This window comes from Syngnathus typhle, unplaced genomic scaffold (genome assembly GCF_033458585.1).
Source record: "Syngnathus typhle isolate RoL2023-S1 ecotype Sweden unplaced genomic scaffold, RoL_Styp_1.0 HiC_scaffold_245, whole genome shotgun sequence".
NCBI lineage: Eukaryota > Metazoa > Chordata > Actinopteri > Syngnathiformes > Syngnathidae > Syngnathus > Syngnathus typhle.
The window spans coordinates 43,918-57,500 of NW_026872149.1; positions in this window are offsets into that span (position 1 = coordinate 43,918).

Here is a 13,583-nt window from a genome sequence, read left to right on the forward strand (position 1 = left end):
TCCTTGAATGCTTAGCCGCCTTTCGAGCTGCCATGCCGGGCTTGAGTTAGTGGTTTGCGCCCGGTACTCTACGTTAAAAGTCAGGCGGAACGGCTCTGAAGCTCCAGACGGTGCTTCCTTGAATGCTTAGCCGCCTTTCGAGCTGCCATGCCGGGCTTGAGTTAGTGGTTTGCGCCCGGTACTCTACGTTAAAAGTCAGGCGGAACGGCTCTGAAGCTCCAGACGGTGCTTCCTTGAATGCTTAGCCGCCTTTCGAGCTGCCATGCCGGGCTTGAGTTAGTGGTTTGCGCCCGGTACTCTACGTTAAAAGTCAGGCGGAACGGCTCTGAAGCTCCAGACGGTGCTTCCTTGAATGCTTAGCCGCCTTTCGAGCTGCCATGCCGGGCTTGAGTTAGTGGTTTGCGCCCGGTACTCTACGTTAAAAGTCAGGCGGAACGGCTCTGAAGCTCCAGACGGTGCTTCCTTGAATGCTTAGCCGCCTTTCGAGCTGCCATGCCGGGCTTGAGTTAGTGGTTTGCGCCCGGTACTCTACGTTAAAAGTCAGGCGGAACGGCTCTGAAGCTCCAGACGGTGCTTCCTTGAATGCTTAGCCGCCTTTCGAGCTGCCATGCCGGGCTTGAGTTAGTGGTTTGCGCCCGGTACTCTACGTTAAAAGTCAGGCGGAACGGCTCTGAAGCTCCAGACGGTGCTTCCTTGAATGCTTAGCCGCCTTTCGAGCTGCCATGCCGGGCTTGAGTTAGTGGTTTGCGCCCGGTACTCTACGTTAAAAGTCAGGCGGAACGGCTCTGAAGCTCCAGACGGTGCTTCCTTGAATGCTTAGCCGCCTTTCGAGCTGCCATGCCGGGCTTGAGTTAGTGGTTTGCGCCCGGTACTCTACGTTAAAAGTCAGGCGGAACGGCTCTGAAGCTCCAGACGGTGCTTCCTTGAATGCTTAGCCGCCTTTCGAGCTGCCATGCCGGGCTTGAGTTAGTGGTTTGCGCCCGGTACTCTACGTTAAAAGTCAGGCGGAACGGCTCTGAAGCTCCAGACGGTGCTTCCTTGAATGCTTAGCCGCCTTTCGAGCTGCCATGCCGGGCTTGAGTTAGTGGTTTGCGCCCGGTACTCTACGTTAAAAGTCAGGCGGAACGGCTCTGAAGCTCCAGACGGTGCTTCCTTGAATGCTTAGCCGCCTTTCGAGCTGCCATGCCGGGCTTGAGTTAGTGGTTTGCGCCCGGTACTCTACGTTAAAAGTCAGGCGGAACGGCTCTGAAGCTCCAGACGGTGCTTCCTTGAATGCTTAGCCGCCTTTCGAGCTGCCATGCCGGGCTTGAGTTAGTGGTTTGCGCCCGGTACTCTACGTTAAAAGTCAGGCGGAACGGCTCTGAAGCTCCAGACGGTGCTTCCTTGAATGCTTAGCCGCCTTTCGAGCTGCCATGCCGGGCTTGAGTTAGTGGTTTGCGCCCGGTACTCTACGTTAAAAGTCAGGCGGAACGGCTCTGAAGCTCCAGACGGTGCTTCCTTGAATGCTTAGCCGCCTTTCGAGCTGCCATGCCGGGCTTGAGTTAGTGGTTTGCGCCCGGTACTCTACGTTAAAAGTCAGGCGGAACGGCTCTGAAGCTCCAGACGGTGCTTCCTTGAATGCTTAGCCGCCTTTCGAGCTGCCATGCCGGGCTTGAGTTAGTGGTTTGCGCCCGGTACTCTACGTTAAAAGTCAGGCGGAACGGCTCTGAAGCTCCAGACGGTGCTTCCTTGAATGCTTAGCCGCCTTTCGAGCTGCCATGCCGGGCTTGAGTTAGTGGTTTGCGCCCGGTACTCTACGTTAAAAGTCAGGCGGAACGGCTCTGAAGCTCCAGACGGTGCTTCCTTGAATGCTTACCCGGCTTTTGAGCTCTCCTGCCCGGCGTGGGTTTCGCGTCCGCGCCCGGTACATTATGGAAGCCAAAAAAAAAAAAAATTCTAAGTGCGAGTGGGACCGGCCTGGGGGGCTTCCTTGAAAGCCCATCCGCCCTCCGAGCTCTCCCACCGGTCGTGGGTTGGCGTCCGCCACTGCTCAAAGCGAACTTCAAATTATCTGCTTAATAATGTGGAACACCATTCTTAAGTAGTTTTTCCTTAATTTGGGCTCAACTGGCCGGTAATGATCCCCGGTGTCTGAGATTGATCTCAGTGATCCAAAGAGCCCTGACACGTAATACCATCCATGAGTTTAATTGAAAAACAAAAAATGTAATCTTTATGACACATAAATACAATTTGCATAATAATTTGGAACACAGTGTAGACTTCCAGCGGACCGCGCGCGGCTCGGCTGACGGCGCAGCGCGATCTGGTACCGCTGCGCGGGACGAAACACGCCCCGTGCAGAGTTCCAGGCGGCCGGGAAGACATTTAAGCGCTGCCGCTGCAGCTGCGGCGGGGATTTGCCGTCCTCCGGTGGACACGACGAGTAAATACACCAGCAATCGCACTTACACCGTGTTCCAAATTATTATGCAAGTGACATTTATCTCAGATTTTCCTAAATAGTCGATGCAAAATGAGTCAGCATAATTTTCAAGTCATCAACCATTATTTTGATGAATTCTAATTTTATTGAACAAACCTCCGAATGATCACAGAATTTTTAAAAAATAAAAAACTTAAAATGCACTGTTCCACATTATTACGCACAACAGAGTTTTATAACATTTTATAGGTTTTTATGAACTGAAATGCCCATCTTAAGAATTTACAGCATTAGGAGGTCATATTTACTGAAATCAAAAGCTATTTCAAAGAAAAGACAAACAAGTTACATTTTAACATAGGACCCTTTATTTCAATAAAAAACAAAGTTACATTTTAACATAGGACCCTTTGTTCAACAGCAGCTTCACGATTCTTCCATCCACTGAACTTGTGAGTTTTTGTACAGTTTCTGGTTGAATTTCTTGGCAGGATCTAAGAATAGCCTGCCAGAGCTGCTCTTTGGAATTGAACTGCCTCCCACCTTCGTAGATTTTCTGCTTGACGATGCTCCACAAGTTTTCAATAGGATTGAGGTCAGGGGAGCATGGGGGCCACACCATCAGTTTCTCTCCCTTTATTCCCATAGATGCCAAAGACGTTGACGTATTTCTTGCAGCATGAGACGGTGCATTGTCATGCATGAAGATGATCTTTTGACGGAAAGCACGGTTCTTCCTGTTGTACCATGGACAGAAGTGTTGAGTCAGAAATTCCACGTAGTTAACAGACGTAATTTTGACGCCTTCAGGGACCCTAAAGGGGCCAAGCAGCTCTCTCCCCATGATTCCAGCCCAAAACATCACTCCGCCACCTCCCTGCTGACGCCGCAGCCTTGTTGGGCTATCGTGGCCGTCCACCAACCATCCACGACTCCATCCATCTGTAAAGTCAAGTCAAATCAAGTTTATTTGTATAGCCCTAAATCACAAGCAGTCTCAAAGGGCTTCACATAGACAGAAATTGACAATTATTCTCAAAGCATCCCCTGAGCTCTCAAAAGTGCAAGGAAAAACTTAAAAAACCCTACCTGGCCCATCCAAGGTGGCACGGCACTCGTCGGTGAACAGGACTGTCTGAAAATTTGTCTTCATGTAAGTCTGGGCCCACTGCAGCCGTTTCTGCTTGTTCGCGTTGTTCAGGGGTGGCCGAATGGAGGGTTTCCGCACAACTGCAAGCCTCTGGAGGATCCTGCACCTCGTCGTTCGTGGGACTTCACTGGCACCAGCAGCGTCGAATATTTGTTTGCTCGTCTTTAGTGGCATGCTTGCAGCCGCCCTCTTGATTCGATTTGTTTGTCTTGCAGAAACCTTCCTTGTCGTGCCTTTGTCTGCACGAACGCGCGTTTGCTCCGAATCAGCGACGAATTTCTTCAAAGTTCGATGGTCGCGCTTAAGCTTTCGTGCAATATCGAATGTCTGCATACCTTGTCCAAGGCATCGAACGATTTCACGCTTCTCGACAGCAGAGAGATCCTTTTTCCTCCCCATGGTTGAACGAAATGGCCGAACGCTTAAAAACGCGGAACTTAAATAGACTTGTTAATTACTACAATTGCGCTCACCTGGCAGACTACCATGGACTGTACCATGACTGAGGGTGATTTCAGTACTTGAAAAACAAAAAATGTAATCTTTATGACACTTAAATACATTTTGCATAATAATTTGGAACACGGGACCGTGTTCCAAATTATTATGCAAAGGATATTTATCTCAGATTTTCCTAAATAGCTTCCTTGAAATGTTACCCGGCTTTTGAGCTCTCCTGCCGGGCGTGGGTTTGCGTCAGCGCCCGGTAACATTATGGAAGCTAAAAGAAAGAAAAAAGAAACAAATCTAAGTGCGATTGCTGGTGTCTAAATACATTTTGCATAATAATTTGGAACACGGGACCGTGTTCCAAATTATTATGCAAGTGATATTTATCTCAGATTTTCCTAAATAGCTTTACTCGTCGTGCCGACCGGAGGGAGGCCACTCCCCGCCGCAGCTGAACAGTCATCCCGGCCTAGTGGAGGTCTGCGCAGGGGGGGTCTTCCTTGAAATGTTACCCGGCTTTTGAGCTCTCCTGCCGGGCGTGGGTTTGCGTCAGCGCCCGGTAACATTATGGAAGCTAAAAGAAAGAAAAAAGAAACAAATCTAAGAGCAAGTGCTGGTGTATTTACTCGTCGTGTCCACCGGAGGGAGGCAACTCCCCGCCGCAGCTGCAGAGGCAGCTTTGAAAAGTCATCCCGGCCTAGTGGAGGTCTGCGCAGGGGGGGTCTTCCTTGAAATGTTACCCGGCTTTTGAGCTCTCCTGTCCGGCGTGGGTTTGCGTCAGCGGCCGGTGTCATTTACTCGTCGTGCCGACCGGAGGGAGGCCACTCCCCGCCGCAGCTGAACAGTCATCCCGGCCTAGTGGAGGTCTGCGCAGGGGGGGTCTTCCTTGAAATGTTACCCGGCTTTTGAGCTCTCCTGCCGGGCGTGGGTTTGCGTCAGCGCCCTGGTAACATTATGGAAGCTAAAAGAAAGAAAAAAGAAACAAATCTAAGTGCGATTGCTGGTGTCTAAATACATTTTGCATAATAATTTGGAACACGGGACCGTGTTCCAAATTATTATGCAAGTGATATTTATCTCAGATTTTCCTAAATAGCTTTACTCGTCGTGCCGACCGGAGGGAGGCCACTCCCCGCCGCAGCTGAACAGTCATCCCGGCCTAGTGGAGGTCTGCGCAGGGGGGGTCTTCCTTGAAATGTTACCCGGCTTTTGAGCTCTCCTGTCCGGCGTGGGTTTGCGTCAGCGGCCGGTGTCATTTACTCGTCGTGCCGACCGGAGGGAGGCCACTCCCCGCCGCAGCTGAACAGTCATCCCGGCCTAGTGGAGGTCTGCGCAGGGGGGGTCTTCCTTGAAATGTTACCCGGCTTTTGAGCTCTCCTGCCGGGCGTGGGTTTGCGTCAGCGCCCGGTAACATTATGGAAGCTAAAAGAAAGAAAAAAGAAACAAATCTAAGTGCGATTGCTGGTGTCTAAATACATTTTGCATAATAATTTGGAACACGGGACCGTGTTCCAAATTATTATGCAAGTGATATTTATCTCAGATTTTCCTAAATAGCTTTACTCGTCGTGCCGACCGGAGGGAGGCCACTCCCCGCCGCAGCTGAACAGTCATCCCGGCCTAGTGGAGGTCTGCGCAGGGGGGGTCTTCCTTGAAATGTTACCCGGCTTTTGAGCTCTCCTGCCGGGCGTGGGTTTGCGTCAGCGCCCGGTAACATTATGGAAGCTAAAAGAAAGAAAAAAGAAACAAATCTAAGAGCAAGTGCTGGTGTATTTACTCGTCGTGTCCACCGGAGGGAGGCAACTCCCCGCCGCAGCTGCAGAGGCAGCTTTGAAAAGTCATCCCGGCCTAGTGGAGGTCTGCGCAGGGGGGGTCTTCCTTGAAATGTTACCCGGCTTTTGAGCTCTCCTGTCCGGCGTGGGTTTGCGTCAGCGGCCGGTGTCATTTACTCGTCGTGCCGACCGGAGGGAGGCCACTCCCCGCCGCAGCTGAACAGTCATCCCGGCCTAGTGGAGGTCTGCGCAGGGGGGGTCTTCCTTGAAATGTTACCCGGCTTTTGAGCTCTCCTGCCGGGCGTGGGTTTGCGTCAGCGCCCGGTAACATTATGGAAGCTAAAAGAAAGAAAAAAGAAACAAATCTAAGTGCGATTGCTGGTGTCTAAATACATTTTGCATAATAATTTGGAACACGGGACCGTGTTCCAAATTATTATGCAAGTGATATTTATCTCAGATTTTCCTAAATAGCTTTACTCGTCGTGCCGACCGGAGGGAGGCCACTCCCCGCCGCAGCTGAACAGTCATCCCGGCCTAGTGGAGGTCTGCGCAGGGGGGGTCTTCCTTGAAATGTTACCCGGCTTTTGAGCTCTCCTGTCCGGCGTGGGTTTGCGTCAGCGGCCGGTGTCATTTACTCGTCGTGCCGACCGGAGGGAGGCCACTCCCCGCCGCAGCTGAACAGTCATCCCGGCCTAGTGGAGGTCTGCGCAGGGGGGGTCTTCCTTGAAATGTTACCCGGCTTTTGAGCTCTCCTGTCCGGCGTGGGTTTGCGTCAGCGGCCGGTGTCATTTACTCGTCGTGCCGACCGGAGGGAGGCCACTCCCCGCCACAGCTGAACAGTCATCCCGGCCTAGTGGAGGTCTGCGCAGGGGGGGTCTTCCTTGAAATGTTACCCGGCTTTTGAGCTCTCCTGTCCGGCGTGGGTTTGCGTCAGCGGCCGGTGTCATTTACTCGTCGTGCCGACCGGAGGGAGGCCACTCCCCGCCACAGCTGAACAGTCATCCCGGCCTAGTGGAGGTCTGCGCAGGGGGGGTCTTCCTTGAAATGTTACCCGGCTTTTGAGCTCTCCTGTCCGGCGTGGGTTTGCGTCAGCGGCCGGTGTCATTTACTCGTCGTGCCGACCGGAGGGAGGCCACTCCCCGCCACAGCTGAACAGTCATCCCGGCCTAGTGGAGGTCTGCGCAGGGGGGGTCTTCCTTGAAATGTTACCCGGCTTTTGAGCTCTCCTGTCCGGCGTGGGTTTGCGTCAGCGGCCGGTGTCATTTACTCGTCGTGCCGACCGGAGGGAGGCCACTCCCCGCCACAGCTGAACAGTCATCCCGGCCTAGTGGAGGTCTGCGCAGGGGGGGTCTTCCTTGAAATGTTACCCGGCTTTTGAGCTCTCCTGTCCGGCGTGGGTTTGCGTCAGCGGCCGGTGTCATTTACTCGTCGTGCCGACCGGAGGGAGGCCACTCCCCGCCACAGCTGAACAGTCATCCCGGCCTAGTGGAGGTCTGCGCAGGGGGGGTCTTCCTTGAAATGTTACCCGGCTTTTGAGCTCTCCTGTCCGGCGTGGGTTTGCGTCAGCGGCCGGTGTCATTTACTCGTCGTGTCCACCGGAGGGAGGCCACTCCCCGCCGCAGCTGCAGCGGCAGCTTTGAAACGTCATCCCGGCCCCCTGGAACTGTGCGCGGGGGGGGCGATGCGTCCCGTGCGAGGTACCAGGTCGCGCTGCGCCGTCTGCCTGGCCGCTTTGGGCCCGCTGGAAGTCTATTAAAGCTCCGCGATCTCCGCCTCGGTGCTTAAAAAGCGTCCATCCGCTCTCCTGGAGCTTCTTTCGGTCATCTCGTCCGCGTGCACGGCCTGCCGGTGGCACCGGCTGGAGCTCCGCAAAAAGCTCCATTTCTGTTAAAAATGCTTAGCCGCGTCCCTGGAAGCCCAATCGGGCGTAGAAAGTGAGGGGGAAGGCCCCCAAAGCACCGGCTGGAAGTCCCAAAAAAGCTCCATGATTGGTCAATAATGCTTAGCCGCCTCCCTGGAAGCCTAATCGGGCATAAAAAGCTAGGCGGAACGGCCCCAAAGCTCCACACGGAAGTCCCAAAAAAGCTCCATGATTGGTCAATAATGCTTAGCCGCCTCCCTGGAAGCCTAATCGGGCATAAAAAGCTAGGCGGAACGGCCCCAAAGCTCCACACGGAAGTCCCAAAAAAGCTCCATGATTGGTCAATAATGCTTAGCCGCCTCCCTGGAAGCCTAACCGGGCATAAAAAGCTAGGCGGAACGGCCCCAAAGCTCCACACGGAAGTCCCAAAAAAGCTCCATGATTGGTCAATAATGCTTAGCCGCCTCCCTGGAAGCCTAATCGGGCATAAAAAGCTAGGCGGAACGGCCCCAAAGCTCCACACGGAAGTCCCAAAAAAGCTCCATGATTGGTCAATAATGCTTAGCCGCCTCCCTGGAAGCCTAATCGGGCATAAAAAGCTAGGCGGAACGGCCCCAAAGCTCCACACGGAAGTCCCAAAAAAGCTCCATGATTGGTCAATAATGCTTAGCCGCCTCCCTGGAAGCCTAATCGGGCATAAAAAGTTAGGCGGAACGGCCCCAAAGCTCCACACGGAAGTCCCAAAAAAGCTCCATGATTGGTCAATAATGCTTAGCCGCCTCCCTGGAAGCCTAATCGGGCATAAAAAGCTAGGCGGAACGGCCCCAAAGCTCCACACGGAAGTCCCAAAAAAGCTCCATGATTGGTCAATAATGCTTAGCCGCCTCCCTGGAAGCCTAATCGGGCATAAAAAGTTAGGCGGAACGGCTCCAAAGCTCCACACGGAAGTCCCAAAAAAGCTCCATGATTGGTCAATAATGCTTAGCCGCCTCCCTGGAAGCCTAATCGGGCATAAAAAGTTAGGCGGAACGGCCCCAAAGCTCCACACGGAAGTCCCAAAAAAGCTCCATGATTGGTCAATAATGCTTAGCCGCCTCCCTGGAAGCCTAATCGGGCATAAAAAGTTAGGCGGAACGGCCCCAAAGCTCCACACGGAAGTCCGAAAAAAGCTCAAAAATTTTCTAAGTGCCAACGGCTCATTCGCCGTAATGTGTCCGCTCCGCGCTGGTTCCCCGGTCGGCCGCGAATAGCGCAAAATCAGCCTCACGGAAGTTCGAAAAAAGCTCAAAAATTTTCTAAGTGCCAACGGCTCATTCGCCGTAATGTGTCCGCTCCGCGCTGGTTCCCCGGTCGGCCGCGAATAGCGCAAAATCAGCCTCACGGAAGTTCGAAAAAAGCTCAAAAATTTTCTAAGTGCCAACGGCTCATTCGCCGTAATGTGTCCGCTCCGCGCTGGTTCCCCGGTCGGCCGCGAATAGCGCAAAAATCAGCCTAAGTGCAGTACCAACCTTGGCGTGTTGGTGCGCCAGAGTACGATGAGTTGGTCCCCCTAGTCACTGTACTCATTACCTTTACCCCCTAATCGCAAAATATAGTCAGAACGTATATGCAGAAGACTATTTTTTTCTTTTTTAAAATTTTCTAAGTGCCAGCGGATGCTGGCACACGAACTGTCCGAGCTACGACGGTTCTCCGGTCGGACAGCGAGGGTGAAAAAGCGGTCCTAAAATCACCGAGGGCTGCCGCACAAGTTGTCCGAGTGGCGACGGTTCCCCGGTCGGCCACGAATGTCGAAAATTCGGCCTCTCCACCACGGAGGTCGGTGAGAATTTCAGAATATTTTCCAAGTGCCAACGGCTCTTGCGCCGTAAAGTGTCCGCTTTGCCTGGTTCCCTCGGTCGGCCACAAATAGCGAAAAATCAGCCTCTCCTTCTGGAGCTCGCCTAAGTGCCAACGGCTCTTGCGCCGTAATGTGTCCGCTTTGTCTGGTTCCCTCGGTCGGCCACAAACGGCGAAAAATCAGCCTCTCCTTCTGGAGCTCGTGCCAACTTTGGCGAATATTTTCTAAGTGCCAACGGCTCTTGCGCCGTAAAGTGTCCGCTTTGCCTGGTTCCCTCGGTCGGCCACAAATAGCGAAAAATCAGCCTCTCCTTCTGGAGCTCGCCTAAGTGCCAACGGCTCTTGCGCCGTAATGTGTCCGCTTTGTCTGGTTCCCTCGGTCGGCCACAAACGGCGAAAAATCAGCCTCTCATTCTGGAGCTCGTGCCAACTTTGGCGAATATTTTCTAAGTGCCAACGGCTCTTGCGCCGTAATGTGTCCGCTTTGCCTGGTTCCCTCGGTCGGCCACAAATAGCGAAAAAATCAGCCTCTCCTTCTGGAGCTCGCCTAAGTGCCAACGGCTCTTGCGCCGTAATGTGTCCGCTTTGCCTGGTTCCCTCGGTCGGCCACAAACGGCGAAAAATCAGCCTCTCATTCTGGAGCTCGTGCCAACTTTGGCGAATATTTTCTAAGTGCCAACGGCTCTTGCGCCGTAATGTGTCCGCTTTGCCTGGTTCCCTCGGTCGGCCACAAATAGCGAAAAAATCAGCCTCTCCTTCTGGAGCTCGCCTAAGTGCCAACGGCTCTTGCGCCGTAATGTGTCCGCTTTGTCTGGTTCCCTCGGTCGGCCACAAACGGCGAAAAATCAGCCTCTCATTCTGGAGCTCGTGCCAACTTTGGCGAATATTTTCTAAGTGCCAACGGCTCTTGCGCCGTAATGTGTCCGCTTTGCCTGGTTCCCTCGGTCGGCCACAAATAGCGAAAAAATCAGCCTCTCCTTCTGGAGCTCGCCTAAGTGCCAACGGCTCTTGCGCCGTAATGTGTCCGCTTTGCCTGGTTCCCTCGGTCGGCCACAAACGGCGAAAAATCAGCCTCTCATTCTGGAGCTCGTGCCAACTTTGGCGAATATTTTCTAAGTGCCAACGGCTCTTGCGCCGTAATGTGTCCGCTTTGCCTGGTTCCCTCGGTCGGCCACAAATAGCGAAAAAATCAGCCTCTCCTTCTGGAGCTCGCCTAAGTGCCAACGGCTCTTGCGCCGTAATGTGTCCGCTTTGCCTGGTTCCCTCGGTCGGCCACAAACGGCGAAAAACCAGCCTCTCCTTCTGGAGCTCGCCTAAGTGCCAACGGCTCTTGCGCCGTAATGTGTCCGCTTTGCCTGGTTCCCTCGGTCGGCCACAAATAGCGAAAAATCAGCCTCTCCTTCTGGAGCTCGTGCCAACTTTGGCGAATATTTTCTAAGTGCCAACGGCTCTTGCGCCGTAATGTGTCCGCTTTGCCTGGTTCCCTCGGTCGGCCACAAACGGCGAAAAATCAGCCTCTCCTTCTGGAGCTCGCCTAAGTGCCAACGGCTCTTGCGCCGTAATGTGTCCGCTTTGCCTGGTTCCCTCGGTCGGCCACAAATAGCGAAAAACCAGCCTCTCCTTCTGGAGCTCGCCTAAGTGCCAACGGCTCTTGCGCCGTAATGTGTCCGCTTTGCCTGGTTCCCTCGGTCGGCCACAAACGGCGAAAAACCAGCCTCTCCTTCTGGAGCTCGCCTAAGTGCCAACGGCTCTTGCGCCGTAATGTGTCCGCTTTGCCTGGTTCCCTCGGTCGGCCACAAATAGCGAAAAATCAGCCTCTCCTTCTGGAGCTCGTGCCAACTTTGGCGAATATTTTCTAAGTGCCAACGGCTCTTGCGCCGTAATGTGTCCGCTTTGCCTGGTTCCCTCGGTCGGCCACAAACGGCGAAAAATCAGCCTCTCCTTCTGGAGCTCGCCTAAGTGCCAACGGCTCTTGCGCCGTAATGTGTCCGCTTTGCCTGGTTCCCTCGGTCGGCCACAAATAGCGAAAAACCAGCCTCTCCTTCTGGAGCTCGCCTAAGTGCCAACGGCTCTTGCGCCGTAATGTGTCCGCTTTGCCTGGTTCCCTCGGTCGGCCACAAACGGCGAAAAATCAGCCTCTCCTTCTGGAGCTCGCCTAAGTGCCAACGGCTCTTGCGCCGTAATGTGTCCGCTTTGCCTGGTTCCCTCGGTCGGCCACAAATAGCGAAAAACCAGCCTCTCCTTCTGGAGCTCGCCTAAGTGCCAACGGCTCTTGCGCCGTAATGTGTCCGCTTTGCCTGGTTCCCTCGGTCGGCCACAAATAGCGAAAAATCAGCCTCTCCTTCTGGAGCTCGCCTAAGTGCCAACGGCTCTTGCGCCGTAATGTGTCCGCTTTGCCTGGTTCCCTCGGTCGGCCACAAATAGCGAAAAATCAGCCTCTCCTTCTGGAGCTCGCGCCAACTTTGGCGAATATTTTCTAAGTGCCAACGGCTCTTGCGCCGTAATGTGTCCGCTTTGCCTGGTTCCCTCGGTCGGCCACAAATAGCGAAAAATCAGCCTCTCCTTCTGGAGCTCGCCTAAGTGCCAACGGCTCTTGCGCCGTAATGTGTCCGCTTTGCCTGGTTCCCTCGGTCGGCCACAAATAGCGAAAAATCAGCCTCTCCTTCTGGAGCTCGCGCCAACTTTGGCGAATATTTTCTAAGTGCCAACGGCTCTTGCGCCGTAAAGTGTCCGCTTTGTCTGGTTCCCTCGGTCGGCCACAAATAGCGAAAAATCAGCCTCTCCTTCTGGAGCTCGCGCAAGTGCCAACGGCTCTTGCGCCGTAAAGTGTCCGCTTTGTCTGGTTCCCTCGGTCGGCCACAAATAGCGAAAAATCAGCCTCTCCTTCTGGAGCTCGTGCCAACTTTGGCGAATATTTTCTAAGTGCCAACGGCTCTTGCGCCGTAAAGTGTCCGCTTTGTCTGGTTCCCTCGGTCGGCCACAAATAGCGAAAAATCAGCCTCTCCTTCTGGAGCTCGCGCAAGTGCCAACGGCTCTTGCGCCGTAAAGTGTCCGCTTTGTCTGGTTCCCTCGGTCGGCCACAAATAGCGAAAAATCAGCCTCTCCTTCTGGAGCTCGTGCCAACTTTGGCGAATATTTTCTAAGTGCCAACGGCTCTTGCGCCGTAAAGTGTCCGCTTTGTCTGGTTCCCTCGGTCGGCCACAAATAGCGAAAAATCAGCCTCTCCTTCTGGAGCTCGCGCAAGTGCCAACGGCTCTTGCGCCGTAAAGTGTCCGCTTTGTCTGGTTCCCTCGGTCGGCCACAAATAGCGAAAAATCAGCCTCTCCTTCTGGAGCTCGTGCCAACTTTGGCGAATATTTTCTAAGTGCCAACGGCTCTTGCGCCGTAATGTGTCCGCTTTGTCTGGTTCCCTCGGTCGGCCACAAATAGCGAAAAATCAGCCTCTCCTTCTGGAGCTCGTGCCAACTTTGGCGAATATTTTCTAAGTGCCAACGGCTCTTGCGCCGTAAAGTGTCCGCTTTGCCTGGTTCCCTCGGTCGGCCACAAATAGCGAAAAATCAGCCTCTCCTTCTGGAGCTCGCGCCAACTTTGTCAAAAAATTTCTAAGTGCCAACGGCTCTTGCGCCGTAAAGTGTCCGCTTTGCCTGGTTCCCTCGGTCGGCCACAAATAGCGAAAAATCAGCCTCTCCTTCTGGAGCTCGCGCCAACTTTGTCGAAAAATTTCTAAGTGCCAACGGCTCTTGCGCCGTAAAGTGTCCGCTTTGTCTGGTTCCCTCGGTCGGCCGCAAATAGCGAAAAATCAGCCTCTCGCCCGTCAGGTACCAGGCGTTGGGGTACCAGGGGTAAGTGCAGTACCAGCTTTGGTCTGTTGGTGCGCCAGAGTACGATGAGTTGGTCCCCCTAGTCACTGTACTCATTACCTTTACCCCCAAATCGCAAAATATAGTCAGAACGAGTGTGGGGAACACAAGTTTTGGCCCCGAGAACCAGGCGGCTGGTGTCTCTAGCGATGTGTTCCCCCCCAAAAAGTGTTCACATGCTCGGACAGCGAACCTAGGAGCTACCGCAAAGCACTCTGGAAGT